Source organism: Canis lupus, chromosome 15 (assembly GCF_011100685.1).
Source record: "Canis lupus familiaris isolate Mischka breed German Shepherd chromosome 15, alternate assembly UU_Cfam_GSD_1.0, whole genome shotgun sequence".
Taxonomy (NCBI): Eukaryota; Metazoa; Chordata; class Mammalia; order Carnivora; family Canidae; genus Canis; species Canis lupus.
In genome coordinates this window covers 45,771,762-45,792,208 of record NC_049236.1, presented here as the reverse complement: position 1 = coordinate 45,792,208, position 20,447 = coordinate 45,771,762, and the positions used below count along the sequence as shown (strand labels likewise).

Genomic DNA, 20,447 nt, shown 5'->3' with positions numbered 1-20,447 from the left:
CAATATCATGGTTCTTTCAAAAGTCATTATCATTACTTATATGTCCATAGTTATGACCTAATGAGGAACACAGTTAAAGATTACAGAGTTGTAGTTTCAGTAGTGGTTTTAGCAAACTTCTGTTAAAACGTGAACTTCTTCTGTTTGAGCTGGAATAATAACTTAGAAATAGACATTTTAGAATGTTTTGGTGCTGTGAGGAATAATTCATAGGCCTCTGCAAAGTACTTGCTCCTTTCTGCCTTTCGAATGTTCCTGAGTGCTGCTGTTTCATAGTGTGTGGTACAGGGGTCATAGGGAAACCTCATCCTTGAGAATGGCATCACTCGAGGAAGATGACATTTCATTCTATTTGCTCTTTGTTTATTTCTTAGGAAAAAAGTCATCACATTTAGTGGGTATAGAAATCTGGGGATGTTGAGTTTAGTAATGACTAGATGTCACCTCCACTAGCAGTGTCTTAGTCTGTGGCCTTTGAGAAGAGATGTGTCAGTTTCCCTCACTCATGAGGCAAGTTTCTACCCTGATCCTACTGCACTTAGGAAAGTGAGCTGGTCCTCGGTTCCCAGAGTCAGAGAGAGGAGGTCACTGACCTCAAGGAGCTCAGAGTGAGAGATCCACAGTAAGGAGCAGGGGCTGGTGGGAAGGCTGGCTGAGGATCAGTGAGACCTCCATGCAAACACTGAGTGAAGAAGCGATGTTGTCTCAGCATAACCATCATGTAAACTAACATGATGATGTAAACTCTTTTCTACTGAAATTCTGGTTGCGAGTGTACATGGTGAAAATTTAGACTACCATTGTTTTGCACCAGATATTTTCCTAAACATGGTTTATTAATGTAAGATAACTCTGCTTTAGAGTTGGTTGATTGGGGATAAAAATAGAGAAAACAATGTAAGGAGAATGATGCCAACAAACTAACAAAATGAAAGTTGCGGTGGGTGATCTACAGAAAACCAGTGACTGGTTCTACAAGGACAGTTCATAGATTCTTAGGAAGTTGTCGTTTTTCCAGGAACTTCTGTTTTAGTATTATGGCAACAGTTTAGATTCTGTAGCATTAGGTAGTCTGTAGCGTTCATTCTCATGCGTTTTTATCCCAAGATCTGTAAACAACCCTACGACTATGACCTAGCCAGAGCAGATTTTTTTTAAACCCCCATTATACAGAGGGATAACTTGAGGCTTAGGGCTGCATTAAGGGTAATAAATTATCAGCAGAGACCAAAAAAACTTAACTCGGATTCCGATTATCTTTCTAGTACTTTCTACATTCCTACTCTAAGTTTCTACTTTCTACTCTGAATTCTAAATCAGGTATTTAAATTTTTTTAATATGATCAGCAGTTGTATGCAGAATTTAAAACACCTAACATAAAAAAAAATAAAATAAAACACCTAATATGTTTAGGTAAGTAGCTATTTGGTGAGCTAAGTGACCTTTAAATTCCTCGTTCTGTCAAGCAACTGAGAGTGCATTTAGGAGTTTTTTCCAGCTTCAGAATGAAGGATCCTTTGGGAAAATAATTTTAATGGTTGTGGATCGCCAGTCGATTTGACTGTTTTTTTTTTTTTTTTTTTTAAACCAAACCATCTGGCAGCTGTGTCTTATTTCTTCCTGCTGCCAATGGCTGGACCCACACACGTTCAGACCTCACACAAAAATGCCAATGTCTGCACATTTTCACTACGAACAGGCATTTTCAGTGAAAGCAGAGAGAAATGAGGCTCTGCCTGTCTGTTGCAATAACATTAATATTATCTCTGTACAGATGCTTTTAGAAGTACGAAGTTAAAATGCAGAGCCCTGGAGATGCCTAGAAGCACACATGAGATAAGCACAGCCATTCACGGAAGACCTAAGAAACTGAAAATTTGCAGGATAAACTTTTCACCATGACAAAGTAGAGCAATGTCGCCTATTCCAATATGAGATTGACAGCAGGAAATAATGACAATAAAGTTAGGGTAGGATGGATGCACTTACGATGCAGAGAGGTGGGAGAGGTATAGATGTGTAGTTGGTCAGAATAAACAGGATATTATTATTAACTACCAATGTAAATTTGGCCTTAGAGAAGAAAAAGTCTGGAATCTGAGGGTGACAAAGTCAGTCTGGCTAAGGATAAGCTGAGGAAGAATAGATGCAAAATAAATACCCGTTACAGGCCCTTTGGCAAGAAAGCCCGCTTATATAAGTTAGTGTGTGGCGTCCCAGAATTCAGAGGAGCCGAAGGTCAGCTTTGCAGCCGAAGCTGCAAGTGCTGAATGCAATGTGCTGAGTAAAGCTGGCAATGAGTAAAGGGCAGCGGCAGGGCTGGGCTGGCTCCTGGGCAACCAGGAAACTGCTGGTATCTGGGACCTACTGACCCATTTCACTCATCTTTTCACCTATTGAAAGTGAGGGGAGGCCACATACACACATGCGGCTGCATCTCTATACATGCTTGCTTATCTACTTAGTATTAGACTTTGTTTTTTAAGAGCATTTTTAGGACTGGAGCAACATTGAGAGGAAGTCATAGAGATTTCCTATATACCCCTGCCTCACACATGCATAGCTTCTCCCATTGTCAACATCCCCCACCAGAGTGCTACAGGTGTTGTGACTGCTGAACGCCCAGTGACACACCACCATCACTCAGGGTTACATCACACATCACATTATTAGTGCTGTACATTCATTCTGTGGGTGTGGACAAATAAGGACATATATTTGTTACTATAATACCATACCGAGAAGTTTCATTGCCCTAAAAACCCTCTGTCCTGTGCCCATTCATCTCCACCCCGACCTCCCGCTCCCAACCCCTGGCAACCACCGATCCTCTTGTCTCTAGGATAGTCCTGCCTATATCAGAATGTCGGAATCCTACAACATATAGCCTTTTCAGACTGGCTTCTTTCATTTAGTAATATGCATTTAAGATTCTGTGGTGTCTTTTCATGGCTTGTATCCAAGTTTTAGCAATTATGAAGAAAGCTGTTATAAACATCTATGTGCAGGTTTTTGTGTGAACAGAAGTTTTCAACTCCTTTGGATAAATGCCAAGAAGCACAATTGATGGATGGTATGGTAAGAGTCTATTTTGTTTTGTAAGAAGCAGCCTGATTATCTTCCAAAGGGACTGTATCTTTTTGCATTCACACCAGCAGTAAGTGAAAATTTCTGTTTCTCCATGTCCATGTTCCACCAGCATTTGGTGTTGTGGGTATTCTGGAGTTTAGCCATTCTAATAGGTGTGTAGTGGTATCTTGTTTTAATTTGCATTTCCCTGATGACATATGATATGGAACATTTTTTCATATACTGATTTGCCATCTGTGTATCTTCTTGGCGAAGTGTGTTAAGGTCTTCGGGCCATCTTTAAATCAGGTTGTTTTGTTATTGTTGAATTTTAAGAGTTCTTTGTATATCTTGAATAACAGCCCTTATATTTATGTCTTCGCAAATACTTTCTCCCAGTCTGTGACTTATCTTTCTATCCTCTTGACATTGTCTTTCACAGAGCAGAAGTTTTTAACTTTAATAAGTCCATCTTATCAATTTTTTTTCATGGATTGTATCTTTGGTTGTATCTGAAAAGTTATTGCCGTACCCAAGTCATCTAGGTTTTCTCCTATGTTATCTTTTAGGGGTTTTATAGTTTTGCATCTTATATCTAGGTCTAGTGTCCATTTTGAGTTAATTTTTGTGAAGGGTATGAGGTCTATGTCTAAATCAATGTTTACATGTAAATATCCAGTTATTCCAGCACAGATGGGTGAAAAGATGATGCTTGCCCCCATTGTTTTATGTTGGCTCCTTTGTTGAAGGCCACTTGACTGTATTTATGGGGGAATCTATTTCTGGGCCTCCTTTTGTCCTGTGGATCTATTTCTCTATTCTTTGACCAATATCATGCTATCTTGATTCCTATAGTTCTATAGTGAATCTTGAAGTTGAGTAATGTCAGTCCTCCAACTTTTTCTTAATATTGGTGTGGCTGTCCTGGGCCTTTTACCTCTCCATACAAACCTTAGAATACAAGAACCTTGTGTTGATAATCCACAAAATAACTTGCTGGGATTTTGATTGGGATTGCATCGAATCTATAGATCAGGTTGGGAAGAACTGACATCTTGACAGTATTGAACATAGAATATCTCTCCATTTGTTTAGTTCTTTGATTTTATTCATCAGAGTTTTGTAGTTTTCCCTGTAGAGATCTTATTCATATTTTGTTAGCTTATACCTAAGTGTTTTGGGGGTGTGATTGTAAATGGTATTTTGTTTTTAATTTCAAATTCCACTTGTTCATTGCTGCTGTGCAGGAGACAGATTGACTTTTGTATATTAACCTTGTACCCTACAACCTTGCTATAATTGCTTGTTAGTTCCAGGAGGTTATTTTGTTGTTGTTAATTCTTTCAGATTTTCTACTTAGATGATCATCTGTGAAGACAGTTTTATTTCTTCCTTCCCAAACTGTATACCTTTTCCTCCCTACCCATTCCCTCCCCTCTCCCCTGCCCTCTTCTTTCCTTCCCTTCCTTCTTTTCTTGTCTTATTAGCTAGAACCTCCAGTACAATATTAAAAAAGAGGGGAGATCCATGCTTTGCTCCTGATCTTAGTGAGAAAGCTTCTAATTTTTCATTGGTAAGTATGATGTCAGTTGTAGATATTTTCTTTTTTTTTTTAGTTGTAGATACTTTGTAGCTGTTCTTTATCAACTTGAGGAAGTTTCCTTCTAAGTTTACTGAGAGTTTTTATCATGAATAGGTGTTGGATTTTGTCAGATGCTTTTCTGCATTTATTGATATGATCATGTGACTTTCGTTACAGTCTGTTAATGTGATAGGTTACATTAATTAATTTTTTAAAATTTTATTTCCAGTAAAATTAACATGCAATGTTATATTAGCTGTAGGTGTACAATATAGTGATTTGACAATTCTGTACATTACTCAGTGCTCATCGCAGTGTACTCTTAATCCTCTTCACCTGTTTCACCCATCCCTCCACCCACTTCTCTGGAAACCATCTGTTTGTTCTCTATAGTTAAGAGTCTTTTTCTTGGTTTGTCTCTCTTTTTAACTTTGTTCATTTGTTTTATCTCTTAAATTCTACCTACGAGTGAAATCATATGCTATTTGTCTTTCCCTGACTGACTTATTTCACTTAGGATTATACCCTGTAGAACGAACCATGTTGTTGCAAATGGCAAGATTTTCTTCTTCTTTAAGGCTGAGTAGTATTCCGTTGTATATTTATATCTCACCTTCTTTATCCATTTATCTATTGATAGACACTTGGACTGTTTCCATATCTTGGCTATTGTAAATAATGCTACCATCAACATAGGGGTGCAAGTAACTTATTTGGATTAGTGTTTTTCTATTCTTTAGGTTAATACCCAGTAGTGGAATTATTGGATCATATGGTAATTCCATTTTAAATTTTTTAAAGAACCTCCATACTGTTTTCCACAGTGTCTGTAACAGTTTGCATTCCCACTGACAGTGCATGAGGGTTCCTTTTTCTTCACATCTTCACCGACATTTAGTGTTTCTTATAATTTTGATTTTAGCTGTTCTGACAGGTGTGAGGTAATATCTCATTGAAGTTTTGATTTGCATTTCTCTGATGATAAGTGATGTTGAGCATCTTCTCATGTGTCTATTGGCCATATGAATGTCTTCTTTGAAAAAATGTCTGTCCATGTCTTCTTCCTATTTTTAATTGGATTATTTGTGGGGTTTTTTGGCATTGAGTTATATAAATTCTTTATGTGTTTTGGATAGTAACCCTTTATCAAACGTGTTATTTGCAAATATCTTCTCCCATTCAGTAGGTTGTCTTTTAGCTTTGATGATTGTGGGTTTTCATTGTTGTTGTTTTGTTTTGTTTTGCTCTGAAGTTTTTTATTTTGATGTAGTCTCTATAGTTTATTTTTGCTTTCTTTTCCTTGCCTCAGAAGATATATCTAGAAAAATATTTTATGACTGATGTCAGAAAAATTACCGCCTGTGCTCTCTTCTAGGGTTTTTATAGATTCGGGTCTCACATTTAGGTCCTTAATTCATTTTGAGTTTATTTTTGTATATGGTTTAAGAAAGCAGTCTCATTTCATTCTTTTGCATGTAGCTGTCCAGTTTTCCCAACAACTTGTTGAAGAAGCTTTTTCCGGTTGCATATTCACGACTCCTTTGTCAAAGATTAATTGATCACTTAATCATGGGTTTATTTCTGTTCTGTTGATCTTTGTGTCTATTTTTATGCCAGTATCATACTGTTTTGATTGCTACAGCTTTGTAGTATATCTTGATATCTGGGATTCTGATACCTCCAGGTTTGTTCTTCTTTTTCAAGACTGCTTTGCTGTTCGGGGTCTTCTGTGGTTCTATACAAATTTTAGGATTATTTGTTCTGGTTCTATGAAAAATGCTGTTGGTATTCTGATAGGGATTGCTTTAAATCCGTAGGTTGTTTTGGGTAGCATGGACATTTTAACAATATTTGTTCTCCCAATCCATGAGCATGGAATATCTTTCCATTTGTTTATGCCATCTTCAATTTCAGCGTTTTACAATTTTTCAGAGTTCTGGTCTTTCACGTCTTTGGGTAAGGTTTATTCCTAGGTATTTTATTAATTTTGGTGCAATTGTAAATATTTTATTAATTTCTTTTTCTGCTACATAATTAGTGTGTAGAAATGTTATGAATTTCTGTATATTGATTTTGTGTCCTACAATTGTACTGAATTCATTTATCAGTTCCTAGTAGCTTTTTGGTGGAGTCTTTAGGATTTTCTATATATCTATCATATCATCTGCAAGTTAAACACCTTGCATACTTGGGTTAAATTCCACTTGGTTATATAGTATATAGTTCTATTTATATATTATTGGCATGAATACTTATTTAACTTCCTATTTACCCTTTTAACTTTATGAATTAGAAAAGAAAATTTCCTAGGTATTTAAAAAGATCCAAATATCAGCAACTGTTGGTTCATGTCCTGGGATGAATATGAAGTTTGCATTTTCACATTAATTTTGATTCCTTTATTGAATTCTACAGATAACAAAGCTGGAGATTTTCTCTTTGAAGAAAATGATGGTGATGATCAGATTCTCTACAATCTTGCACTTATCTAAAATTTGATGTTATGGTCAAAATTTACATTCATCTTATTTTAAAGGATATTTAGTAATGTGGTTTTAGGATTTCAAGTATGTACAATTTGTAAATATTTCAGCACCCAGTGATCCATGTTTTGCCTTTCATTTTTTATTCAAATAGGACCGAGATGCTATTATTCCCAAGCTAGGGACTTAGAGACTGAGGTCTAGAAATTAGGAAAGCTGAGGATCAGTCTTGATTTTGTGCCTTAATCACTTTTAAATTATTGCATTTTATAGTTGAATCATTTCTTTACCTTGGAGTTGTAAAGTGAAGACAGGAAGATCACCCACACATTAAGTAATTTATTCAAAATCTACTGAGTGCCAGCTATATACCAGGAACTATGATAAACGTTAAGGATACAAAGATGAATAAAATGAAGCATCTGTCTTAGAGGAGCTCACAGTTCAATGAAGAAGGTGAGTAATCTGATAAATAGTAATACAAATGCTTTAAGACATAACTTGAGGTTTCTGGAAATTTAGAGGAGAAATAATCTCTGCCTTGGGGAGTTGACATCTGATTTGGGTCTTGAGTACTTTTTGAATAATCTTGTCAATTCTCTCCAGAAAAATAAAGCAAGGGTCACTCTGTCTTCCTGTATCTGATAGACGTTCTTCCAAAGTGACTGAGATTTGCTTGAAACATAATAATATGCATTTTTTTGTTTTTCTGTGTACAGAGTGTTTTCTTACACAAGTCTCAGCAAAATTCCTGTAGTACGGACATGGTTCTTCCCATTTCACATGTGAGAAATCTGAGCGCAGAAAAGTAAGTGACTTGCACCAGAGCCTGTTGAGTGGCATGGCCTGGATTCCAGCCTTGCCTTCTTCTGATTCCAAAACTGAAATTTTTCCTCTTGTTCAACTATGATTACATAAATAATAGTATCCAACAGCAGAATTTCATCAAACTTCCTGTTCCAAATGGAACGGTTTTGATTTATGCTTCCATTGAAGAGATGAATGTGCATCTGGCCCAGATACCTATTAGTTAAAAGGAACTTAAGAAACTGCTCTACCAGGCAAGCCCGGTGTTCCATCCAACCCAGTACTGTGTTGACAACAGAGACCTCAAGGGATTTGCCAGGAAAGGACATAGTTTTCCTCTCTGACATTAACCTTAAAGGTTAGATGTACTCTCAGTAGCCATTTATGACTCTGACATTCATAAATTTGGTCAAATCTTTATGAATCCATTTATGTTCCTTGCCTGTACTTCTTTTGTGGTAATGAACTCTGTGTATTTATTATTTTCTGAGTAAAGTAATACTCCATTTTATTTGTTCTTAACTCACCTCACTGAATTCGAGGGAGTCCTCCTCCTCCTCCTCTAGTGAGGAATTAGAATGATGAGAATCAGTGTACTTGAGTTTACACATGCTCTCCAAAATTCTCTAGGTGTGTTTTATTTTTTCCTGAACAAGAATAAATAAAATTGTACATTATATTCCTGTTGCAGAGGGACTAATATTTTATTTAGAGATTAGAATTCTGTCTCCTGGCATATTTTCTGTATACTTTTTGATGAACTTACTCTAGAGTTCCCATAGAATAACTTCATTTCGGTATTTGTAATTCATATTTGCATGTTGAAGGCAGCTCTGATCTGGCCCTGGGGAAGCTTGAGGTAATTTTTGTTCTAATCTATAACTACTTGTGGAGAGTAGGTATATAGGATAATATGCTATATATATTTAATAACTGATTCTAACTGATGTGTTATAGAATATCATAAAGTAGGAGAAGAATGCTGGCCTGGGTGTCAAGAATCCGGTGTTTTAGAACCATCCCTGGACTATAGTTTCCAAGTTTATAAGATGAGGGATTGAATTAGGTAATTTTTGAGATCTTGTCATACTTTCATTCTGAGTCCCTGATTTCCTTGGTGATTTAACTGAATATAACCAATTCTAGTTTTCCTAAGCCCCAATAGACCTCCCCCAATTCCATCTTGATTCATTTGCTCTCAGTATTGTCAAAGGCTTTAGATGGATCACACACACTGTTTTCTTTTATTCATATTGCCTATTTCCCACCTCAGAGATTTATAGCAAATGAAGTAATTATAATTTCTTCACATCACACCCTTATAGAAGTAATGACTGAATTTCCCATAGGTTATTCTTAAGGGATGGGTTTATTTTAGGTTCCATAAGCCTATCCCATTTAGCATAGGTCTTGAAGGCTTTCCCTTTGTTCTTAGTGGTCACCCTTGTAATTGATTAATATCATCCTTTAGGAGTTATTAAAAAGCAAAAATTGACCAAAGGCAATCTTTGAATTTGCATCTTTGAATTTTCTCAAAATCCTAAGGCCAATGGTATCCATCCCAGCTACATTTGTTTGTTGACTTGAGTAAAAAAAAAAGTTTTAGCATTGGCCAGTTACAGGTTTTGCCATAAAGAACATATGTGTGGTAAGAATTGCTTTCTTTGCTCTTTTTCAAGTAGCAAATGGAGGGCTGTAAACTTCTCAGTCATTTATATACAACATCACTCTTGTGGCAAATGAATTTTCATCATACTTCCTACTTCCATTGGCGACTAAGTGTCTGCCACCTCTACCCAGGGGCCCTGGTGCTTCAAGCACACCATTCATGGTGTGATGAAAGCACACGAACTCACAGGTCAAACAAGCCCTCCTGTAAAATGGAGCCAATGACACATCATGGGGTTGTGCTGGGGAGTACATGACCTCTGACACACAAAGGGTATGTATGAGTTTTGGTTCCCTCCCTCTTGCACTCTAGTTCTCTAAGTAAGCCAGTCATAGGATTAAACCACAGCAGCAGAGGAATATGGAAGCAACTGGGACACCAAACTCCAGGAGAAATGGTCTTCACAAATACAGATGTGCTGCAGTCTGTGAAAACATAAGTGAACTCAGTGTGACTTATAAAGCTGACCTGACTGATGGTCATTGCTTTTGGAAAAGTTGCTTTTGGGGGCACCTAGGTGGCTCAGTCAGTTAGTGACTGCCTTCTGCTCAGGTCATGATCTCAGAGACCTGGGATTGAGCCTTGTGTCGGGCTCCCTGCTCAACAGGGACTGCTTTTCCCTCTCCTCCCCTCTCAAGCTCTCTCTCAATATCTCTGTTGCTGTCTCTCTCTCTCTCTCTCAAATAAATAAATAAAATCTTAAAAAATAAAAGTTGTTTTTTATGGTCAAACTGGCTGTAGTCATCATCAGTTGCTATGTTCTTTTTACTTTGCTATGTGGCTCATATTAACTATAGTGATCTGGGTCTTTCACTTAGATAGCCTCCTTTATTAAGCTTATAAAGCTTTAACTGTCCAGGTTTGAAATCAGGGTCCCTGCTCCTTGAAAGGTTTTCTTTGACAGCTGGGTACTTCTATCAACCTCTCTGTGCTGTCAAAGAGTTACTATCATGACAGAGTTGATTTCTGCCACCTGCCCCGGCATAGCCCTTAAAGGACTTCTTTTCTCTACTCACCACCCAGGACCTGTATCCTCTCTCTGTTTCACTAAATAGAGGGATGAGGGAGAAGGAAAGGCAGGAAAAAGGAAGCATAAACCCTGAGAAAGTCCTTTGAAAATCCTAACTTCACATACAGTAATAGTTCATAAAATTATTCTCTTTTGGTATCTCTAATTAAAACAAAAATATAACAATTTAAAAATGTTAACTAGAAAAGAATGAACAGAGGCACCCAGCTGGCTCAGTCTGAAGAGTGTATGACTCTTGATCTTAGGGTCATGAGTTCAAGCCCCATGTTGGGTGTAGAGATTTCATTTAAAAAGAGAGAGAGAGAGAGAGAGAGAGAGAGAGAAAGAAGAATGAATGGCTTTGTTTTAGGAAAAATAGGCTGTGTACTTATTCATAAAGGTACTCCATTCTATAGGATTCAGAATGTCAATTTTTTTAAAAGTTCAAATCTTTCTTTGAGATACCTAGTAGAAAGCACTTGGTAGACAAGTGGAGAGTATAGTCATGAATAAAACACAGGTTTGCTTCATTCCATTTATTGTCTGAGCAAGGAAGCCGGATACATACTGATATATAAAAATTAAAATACTTTTCAGTGGGGTAATAAGATAACATACTATAGTGATATAGTGAACACGGAGACCAACTGTCATGAGGGCACTTGAGAAGTGGAGGTGTTAAAACTGGGCCCTACAGAAGCAGTAAGATTTAGACTGGCATGTTGTGGGGGAGAGCAGTGCCAGAGGAAATAACTGAGCAGGGATGAGAGGAATGTGTCCTGTGTTTGGGAAAAGGCAAGCACCCTTGCTTGGAAGGATCTGGAGAGTGTGGAGAAAGGATGCAGTGGAAAATACCTACGGAGAAGCCACCCAGTTCTCTACGTATCTATTTTAGTTACTTCTTATGAATGCCATTATCTTATCTCAGGACTTTAGGTGTCACATTATGATTTGGAGAGAACAAAGAATTTCTGAAGGCATTTTGTGGTCTGCTAATCTGAACATCACTTGGGTGTTCACATAATACAATGATTGATCAAAAAGTCACTACTGAAGTGTTCCTTACTGGGTGTGAAGAAAGAGAAGTGGGCTTTGGGGCTGGCAAGGGGAAGCAGGGAGGTTTAGGAAGGGCTGGTGGTGGTAGTGTTTTGATGCTCCAGGTTTGAATCTCAGTTTCCACACTCAGTGCCTCAGTTTCTTCAGCTCTAAATGGAAGTAATAAAAGAACCTAGTTGGTATATATTCTTGTTTCATAGAACAAGAATTGTGGAGGGAAGGCATTTTCAGGGTTAATTCATTACTTAATACTGCCACTGGGGAACCCACCCTTCTATCTTTCTTTTCTTTTCTCTGCCATGCTTAGCAATTTGGCTTGATGCTTAGGCCTCTAACTAGTGGTTACAAGATGACTGCTTCAGTTGCTGGAATGGCATGGCCACTTCCTCCTGGTGCTTCTTTTCACTAGTGAGGGAAGTCTTTCCCAGAAATTCCCAATAGATTATCCCCTTATTTCTCCTCGTTTACAGCTTCTCAAGGAAGAGTATGCCTACAAGGAATCAACAGCTGGCAAAGGAGATTATTGACAGAGTCCAATCATGATTGTTCCCCTGGGGCTGGGAATAGAATAGACTTCTCTGAGCTCTTGGTAAGAGGGTGGTAAACCCAGTAAGAAACACTGGGGCTCAGACATCAAAGAGGAAGGGGAAGCCATGACTTTGGGGCTGGCAGCTGAGTATCTGCCTTACTTCCTCTGTATTGATCTGAGAATTAAATAGAAAGACCCATAAAATTACTTAGCAGAGTGCCCGACAGATGATAAACCCACAATAGAAGTTAGTAGTTATTGTTATTTTTATTCATATTAGTATTTAATATTATTTCATTTAAATGCACTTTTTTTCCTCCAAACCATGTGGACAGAATCACCTTTCCCTTGATAGCTGATTCTTACAGTGTAGTAACTCTGATGTTCTCTCAAAGATGCAAATAGAAGTTCATCTGTTTCCCAACATATGTAGAATGGCAATGTTTTTTTCCTTCAAGGCACATATTCGTCAGGATGCCTATTCTGTAGGCTCAGAAAGTCCAAGCCATATAAATAATAGCCATCTGCTACTTATTAGCTGGGAAACCTTGGCTAAGTTAGTTATTCTGTATTTTTGTCCCCTCACTTTAAAATGAGTATCATCTTGGGACTCACCTCAGAGGTTCTTATGAACACTAAGTGACTTAATTTATTTAAAGCAGCACTTAAAGAATGCTTAGTACATAGGAAGCATTCAGTAAGTGTTAGCTATATGGAAGCCAGGCATCCAAGGACTATGACCTAGATTTTCAGCCTGTCTTCTGGAATCAACTTGAGTTGTAACATCATTGTTGCCTTAGATGAATGCTCAGTGCCAGGCAGATTTTGAACAAACCACACTGTATCCTGATGGATTTCAGGTGAAAGTGCATAGGGAAGAGAGAAGGATATACCAAAGACACTTACTTTCATAGTGACTTGACAGGAGTGTTAACACAGCTCTTTTCATCATAAATGCTTTTGGCAGCAAACAACAGAAGAGTTGTCTACCAGGTTTAGAGAAAGAGATTTATTTTTCTCACTTGGCAGAATGGTAGAGCTGCTTACTGATGGAAGGGATGCTTCACAGTTTGAAGATGGTGACTGCAGCTCCAGGAATGTGGGCACATTCAAAGCAGGAGTAAGGGGAAGGGGGCAGCACAAGGAACACCTGTCTTTTCTGTTAGGAAGGCAAGAACTTTCCTAGAAGCTTCCAGCAAAATTCTTCTTATGTCCTGTTGGGCAAAAAGAGATGACACATCCATACAAGCGTCAGGAGAAGCTGTAAAAAATGAATATTTGGTTTTTCCAGCTTCTTAGTTAGAGATAGAACAAGGGAGAAGGGAGTCGGAAATGGAAATTGGGATAGCCAACCTGCACTGACTGCTAAAATAGTTTTAAACATTAGGGCAGAAAATCAATGCTTCATATTTTTCACAAAGCCCAAGGCAGAGAAAGCAAAAGGCAAGCAGAAGTGGATGAAGATAGCCCAGCTCTATCACATTGGTCCATCAGCTGCTGGTGAAGGATTTAGCTTCTCGACTAATACGTACAGTTGTTTTTAAGGAAAAAACAATATCCATTTGGTTTCAACATGTTGAGTTTTCCAGAATCTCTCTGTCTTTCCATGACTTACTATGTAAACAGAATGCAAAGCCTGCCATTTGGCAGGTGGGAGAAAAGCCATCAGTTCCCTTCTGTTTTAAATATAAAATAACTTCTTTGAGTCCCACCCCACGGTTCTGGGAAATCTAAACCTTTCCCACATGCACCAAACTGGACTCACAAGATTTTCCTAGAAGTAGTCCATTTCCCATCTCGAGTATTTATAACCCTCTCTTAGAGAAGAAAATGGGCTGTAGTAGGAAGTCATATTAAGATAGAAAGGGGATTTAGGCCACTTTGGTAGTAAAAGATAAAGACATTATTTAAATTCATTTGGTTGAAAAGATAAATGCAGATAAAAGCCCAGTATACAGGAGCCAAATGCCCTGGCACAGGAAGCAGTCAGACAATGGACTTGGCAGTCATCCACTGGACACATTCATCTGCTGAAGGCTTGCTTCTAAGCAGCCGCGAGTGCCTAGTGAGGGGCTCTGTGTGTGGAGGGGAACGGAATGACCGCTGGGGAAGTAGGGACTGGTGGAATGGGCTTCAGGAGGGTGAGGAAACAGACGGTGGGGCGGGGGGGGGGGGGGTGACCGGAAGGTTTTAAGAGCTACACAGTCAAGAATAGCCTTAGGCCATGGTGCTCAGAAAACTTTTTCAAATATGCCCTTTGCTTTTAGAAAAAAACCAACAGAATTCCTTTGTCTTTCTTAGTAGTGAAACATCATTTTTAACTAGAAAATATCTTTATTTAGAAATAACTGAAGATGCTATTGACACTGCCTGGGCAGTCTCTGACATTTGGCTAGAGTAGTGTCAGACTTTCTGTGGTTCAGATCACTTCATTAAACATTGCCTGAATGTATGTTGTGAGCCAGATACTATGTTGAGTAAGCCAGACACTGAGTTTTATAAGGTAAAAAAGACAAGGTATAGGCCTGGAGTGGCTTACACTATAACTGGGCCAGTGTTGTCCTCCAGGGGACATTTGGCAATATCTGGAGGCATTTCTGGTTATCAAAACTTGGAGAGATGCTATCAGAATCTAGGGTGCAGAAGCCAGGGATGCTACTAAGTATCCCACAATATGTAGTATAGCTTTCCACAGTGAAGCCTTAACTGGTTCAAAATGTCAATTGTGCTGAGGTTGAGTAACTCTGCACCACTGTAAAGATACATAGGGAAAAAATAAAAATTAGAATCAGTATTTGTAGAAGAATGTACAAAATGAAGAAGTGAGATGAGAGCTTCAGTGAGTTTTGAAGAAATTTAGGATTTCACCAGAGATGGAGGTGAGAGGGACTTCCTTGAGGGATTACTTAAGGAAGGCAAGATAAGACTGCAGGCAGAAGCACATCAGAAAACAGAAATCTCTCAAATTGTACTATGTGAGAGGTAGGAAGTGCTGGGAAATGATTCTAGAGGAGTAGACAACATCACATTATTACCACTCCAGGAAGACAGTCTCAGGAACTTGAACTCAGTTCCATAATTGATGAAGAACAATCGAAGAGCAGCAAGCAATGAGTGATGTAACACAAATTTTAAGTGAGGTAACTTACTCTGAAATAAATAAAAAACTATTAAAGTGGCCCAATTTCCCAAGCCATTAGCAGTCTACCAATTCTCAGTCCTCGCCATCTCTCTCTTTTTGTCTGTCTTTCTCTTTTTCACACACATCTTTGATGATATATCCCAAGAACTATCTATATCCTCATATTCTACCTTTGTGGAAGAGAGACTGTCAGTGATCAATGAAGGAGTCTGGAAGGGTCTCATCATCTGGGACAACGTGGAGACAGTAAGAGCTGAGAGATCTTTATGAAGCCAAGAGAAGGGAGATAATTTGGGCAGGAAAGAGACCATGACAAAAATGAAAGATAGGTTATGGTATATTGGCATTTTGGGATTTTAGGGTTTGTACGTAGAGCAGATCAAGGTCACACAAGGCACCACTTAATGCTCAATGAGTAAAGTGAAAGATAGTGGCCACTGGGTTTGAAGAGAGCAATCAGTAGCCGTGAGTGGTTGGGTTAAGGACTGGGTACTGTCCGACTCTAAGGTGTACTATTTACATAAATAGTTGCATCATTAAAGTGTGACTTATCTACTCTGCTAGCAGATTCTGGGACTGTAGGTCACTGACTTGACCTCTGACTGGGCCTCACAATGCAGATGAAGAAATTTGCAGTGGATTCCACTGGCCTCTGAATTGGGGGAAAAAAATCTTAGCACCTGTTATGGTATATACTAGTATGAAGGCTTTCCAGAGGTTTTCCTCCTACTAAAGCCAGATAATAGAAGCTATTATCTCTTTGTCTCCATTTCCCCAGTGCCTCAAAGTCTGATACAAAGTAAGCATTCAATAAATAAATGAAGAGCTAATTCCAAATGCCAATAATATGGTTATAGTATGGTTATAGTTAATAGTGAATTCAGAGGGAAATATTATGAATTCAAAGATTAAATTATTTGGAAAATAGCTTAATATGTTTGAGAATATGGGAGACATTTCTGAAGGCGGTAATGTGTCTATGATTTAAATTTTTGTATGTCTCCGTAACAGACTCTCTTCTCCTATAAAGTCAACTTTCAGAAGAATTTTCTACTTGAATGTTTCTAAGAGGTTCAAACACTTAAAAAAAAAAAGATTTCATTTATTTATTTGGGAGAGTGAACAAGAGAGATAGAGAACACAAGTGGTGGGGAGGGGCAGAGAAAGAGGGAGAAGCAGACTGTCTGCTGAGCAGGGAGCCCTGAGATCATGACCTGAGCCAAAGGCAGCTGCTTAACCAACTGAGTCACCCAGGTGCCCCTCAAACACTTTTGTTAGAAAGATATTTAAAGACAGATATCTGAAAAACAAGATTTTGATTTTTTCTGTGTGTAGGAGGGTTTTTTGTTGTTGTTGTTTTCATGTTTTTCATTATTGCAAATGTTATAATTCACTCTTGCCTGGTTGTACAAGAAAAATATTTTTGCATCATCTGCATGGAGGAAATTCAAATGCCTATAATAATGGATCATGGTAGGTAAGTGATATGATAAATATTACCCAGGTAGTCCTAAAAGTCATAAACTGCTTAGCTGAATTTATCCAGATTGTATGAGATGTGAGAGAAGAAAAGCAGTGTTCTTAGATGATGTATTCCAGAATTTAAAAATGTCAAAATTTTCTAGAAGGTTAGAATTATGCATCCATTAGGATACTTTTGGCTGCAAGGAAGCAGTGGGTACAAATCAAAGTGACTTTGACAACTGTCTCACATAGCAAGTAGGAGGTAGGGCTGTTCTTGATTGATGAATCCTGCAGCTCAAGGACTTCACATAGATCTGAGATCTTTCTGCTCCACCTCCTACCACATGTCAAGAAATTCCTTTAGGGTCATAGGATGGCTATAATAGTTATAGGCATAACATTAATTCATTTATTCAACAATTGTTTATCTAGTGAATATTATGTGCCAAGGTTCTAGGTACTGGGAATATTATGGGACTATATGGACACAGTGGAATGCTTTGGCCATAAATTTACAAATAGGTTTTCTACTATAGTATAAGGTGAGAGACAAATTCTCTGCCTTTATCAAGTTCACACTCTAATGGGAGCAGAAATCAACAAAAGGAATAGGAAGGAATAAATATGTAATATTTCAAGTAGTTGAAAGTGCTGTCAAGAACAATGAAGAGGCCCACGGTAATAGAGAAGGGTGGAGGGGCTGTTTTATAAATGGTTGTCCAGGAAGTCTTCAGCTACAAAGCAGGGCCTGAATGAAGGAAGATGGTGTGCTGTGAGAACTTGTTGAGGGGAGGGCTTCTGAGAAAGCTAAAGCCCTGATGTAAGGGCATTGATAGTGTGCTTGAGAAGTATCACAGGGGCCAGTGTGACTTGAAGGGAATGAGCAAGGAGAAGATTTACAGGCAGTAGAATTTTCAAGATAGCAAATGTTAGATACTAAGGGCCTTTGTAGGCCATGATTAGAATTTGGAATTTTATCACAAGGTGGGAAGTTTTTGGAGAGTTTTGAATGGGTAGGTGACATTATTTATGTTTGTAAAGGATTCACTTTGTCTCCATTATGGGGAATTGACTAGAAAGGGTGAGAGTGGAAATACAGTGTGCTTAGTGGGCTACTGAAGTAGCCCAGGTTACAGTAGTGCAAGGAGGGGGAAATGGTCAGATTCAGGATATATGCTGATAACCTCAAGCATTGATATCCAGTGTCCCTTTTTAAGATTGAGAAAAAGTTTTCCAGAAACCTCCCAGCTTACTTCTTGGTTTTTATTTGTCTGAATGGCATCTTAAACCCAGACCTACATCAATTTACCAGTGGGTAGAATGAGACCACAGTGTGTGGTTCAGTCAGACAAAAACCACTCTGCGCCACAGAAAAGCCAGACTCTCCAGGAGGACTTGTCTACTTGGAGGAGGAGAATAAATTTGAGGATATGTGGAGCTCAGCACAAAATAAAATGTGGGTCCTCTTTTTTTGAAAATTCTTAAAAATTTGAATATGAAGACAACAGAGCATTAAACCCACTGCAGGGTCCTTCTATGCATGGGTTCCCGTGGGATTGCTGATGAAACCAGCTCTTTCTGTTAGGAAAGAAGCAGCTGTTGAGTGCCAACAAAAGTTTTTCCCTCACACAAATTATATTCTGGGAGAATTTACAAGTCTTTGAGGCAGCATCAAGGTTTTCAGATCACTGAGTTCTTGGTTGGTGTCCTACCAGTTAGAAGGAGAAGGTAATGATTACTGGATTTATAGGAAGTAATTCCTGCTCATTTTTATCCTCCTTTCATTGTTGTATTGAGGAAAATACTCCTTTGTCCATAATCTCATAGGTGAATTGCAGAAGTGAATACATCTACCCATTTTCTGATTTCTTATCCCTCTAAATCCTGACCACTTGACTCCTTTAATGCCTTGCTTCTTTCCTTACACCTGATAGGGACTGAAGTTTCTCCTTTGCTCTCTTCTGGGATTTGTAGTTGTGCTTTGACTATGCTTTTGGGGGTTTTACAGGATATTTACTTCTAAGAGAATACCTGGCCCCTGATATTGTGAACAGTGTTCCTGTAGGGTCTATCTTACTGCACCCATGCATTCTCTTTCCAGGCAATTTTGGTTTGGGTTTCTGTTGGCCACCCCATTAGTAAGATGCCGTTGAAGTACAAACCACCTGCCTCCTCAGAGGAATCGCGACAGTTGTCTCTGAATCTATTAGCTACCTACATAGTTTCACAGCTTTCCTGGATTTTATATGTTGTTATCGCATCATCGCATTTTACCACCATCGAGGATAAGGAGAGGAGGGGAAAAACCTCTCAAGAGTCATATTGCTACTTTAGAATAAGCAATTGTTTTGGGGGAAAAAGAGTGTATAAGTACTGAAAGAAAGTGCATTTTAAGTAGGCAAAATTCATTTTGTGTTTTGAGTTTTTGTTTATTTTCTCTTTCTTTCTTTCTTTCTTTCTTTTTTTTGTTTTTTTTTTGGTTTTTTTTTTTTTTTTTTGTAAAAAGAAATTGCCCTTTAGGACACGATGTTTTTGTATCTCTTCAAACAGAAAACAATCAACTGCTCTGATGAGAATTAGATATTCAGCAGTCAGAATAATTCGGATGTCACCCTCTGAAATCAACATTCTCCAACTTTTCCTTTACTTTAGATTAGAATTTCAACTGCAGGTTGTAGGTTTCTAGGACATTATTCTTTTAGAATGAGCTCAAGCCCAGCAGCTTCCAAGTCAAGGAGACCTAATTCTGTTAGGTTTATGATTGCTAGTAGAATTCAGTGCTCTATGTGATAATTGTGATGGTGGTCAAAAATGGTCTAACTATGTTAAAATATAAATTGTTTCCTTCTACTGAATTATTATTATTGGCTAATCATACTGAAATATTTATATAATCATGTCTATAGTTTATTATTTTTAAAATTTTTATTGAAGATACTATTTTTTTTCATAAAACTTGATTATTCCAGTCCAAGCACTTTTGCTTGGATAAGTTCTTTCCTTGGTGCTGAGTATAACTCTCTATTCCTACTGTCACTTATGACAAATTAGGGCTTCCAGTCCCACAAATGCAGATCCTGCAGGTCACATGTCCCAGAGATGGAGAATGTGATTTCTCCCAGGGGCTGGATATGCAGACCATTATATCATCTCACACTCTGAGAGAGTCTCCCCTTTCCAGACTTACTGAGCATCCTTTGATTGTACAGCATCTTTATCTCTGACCTCTAAGCAGGGTCACTGTTGTAACAGCCTAGAGAAAGCTTTCAGGAATGAATGAGTGCTCAGAGGAATCAGGTAGCATGCTCTGTCCAGCACGGTTATCATTTCTGACAATGCTGATAGAGGGACTTCTTCTACAGTCCATTGATTTCAGTGTCAGGCAGATGAAAAGTAGCATATTGATGAGCCTTTGTCATTACTTTGCCAAAGGTGTCTTGTCAGATAAAAGACCAGTAGAGGAAACCAACTTAAGACAGGCCATCACATCAATTTTCTTGGTGCTGAAGGAAAGAGGATGAACTGTGATATTTAAACTAATCGATGCCTATAAAGATACTGTTAAACTCTTGCAATCAAGTGTTTTGATTTCCAAAAAAAAAAAACAAAAAAAGAAGAAGAAGAAGAGTGATCTGT

The 20,447-nt window shown here is 38.2% G+C and overlaps 1 long non-coding RNA gene across 2 annotated transcripts in view; it reads left to right on the top strand.

Annotated features, from left to right (window-relative positions):
• Window positions 1-20,447, top strand: part of LOC111090082 — a 246,039-nt gene that overhangs the window by 100,016 nt on the left and 125,576 nt on the right. For both annotated transcript variants that reach the window (XR_005370834.1, XR_005370835.1), the window contains 2 exons: window positions 7,409-7,591; window positions 7,855-7,943. This is a non-coding gene — a long non-coding RNA (uncharacterized LOC111090082). The remainder of the gene's footprint in view (window positions 1-7,408; window positions 7,592-7,854; window positions 7,944-20,447) is intronic.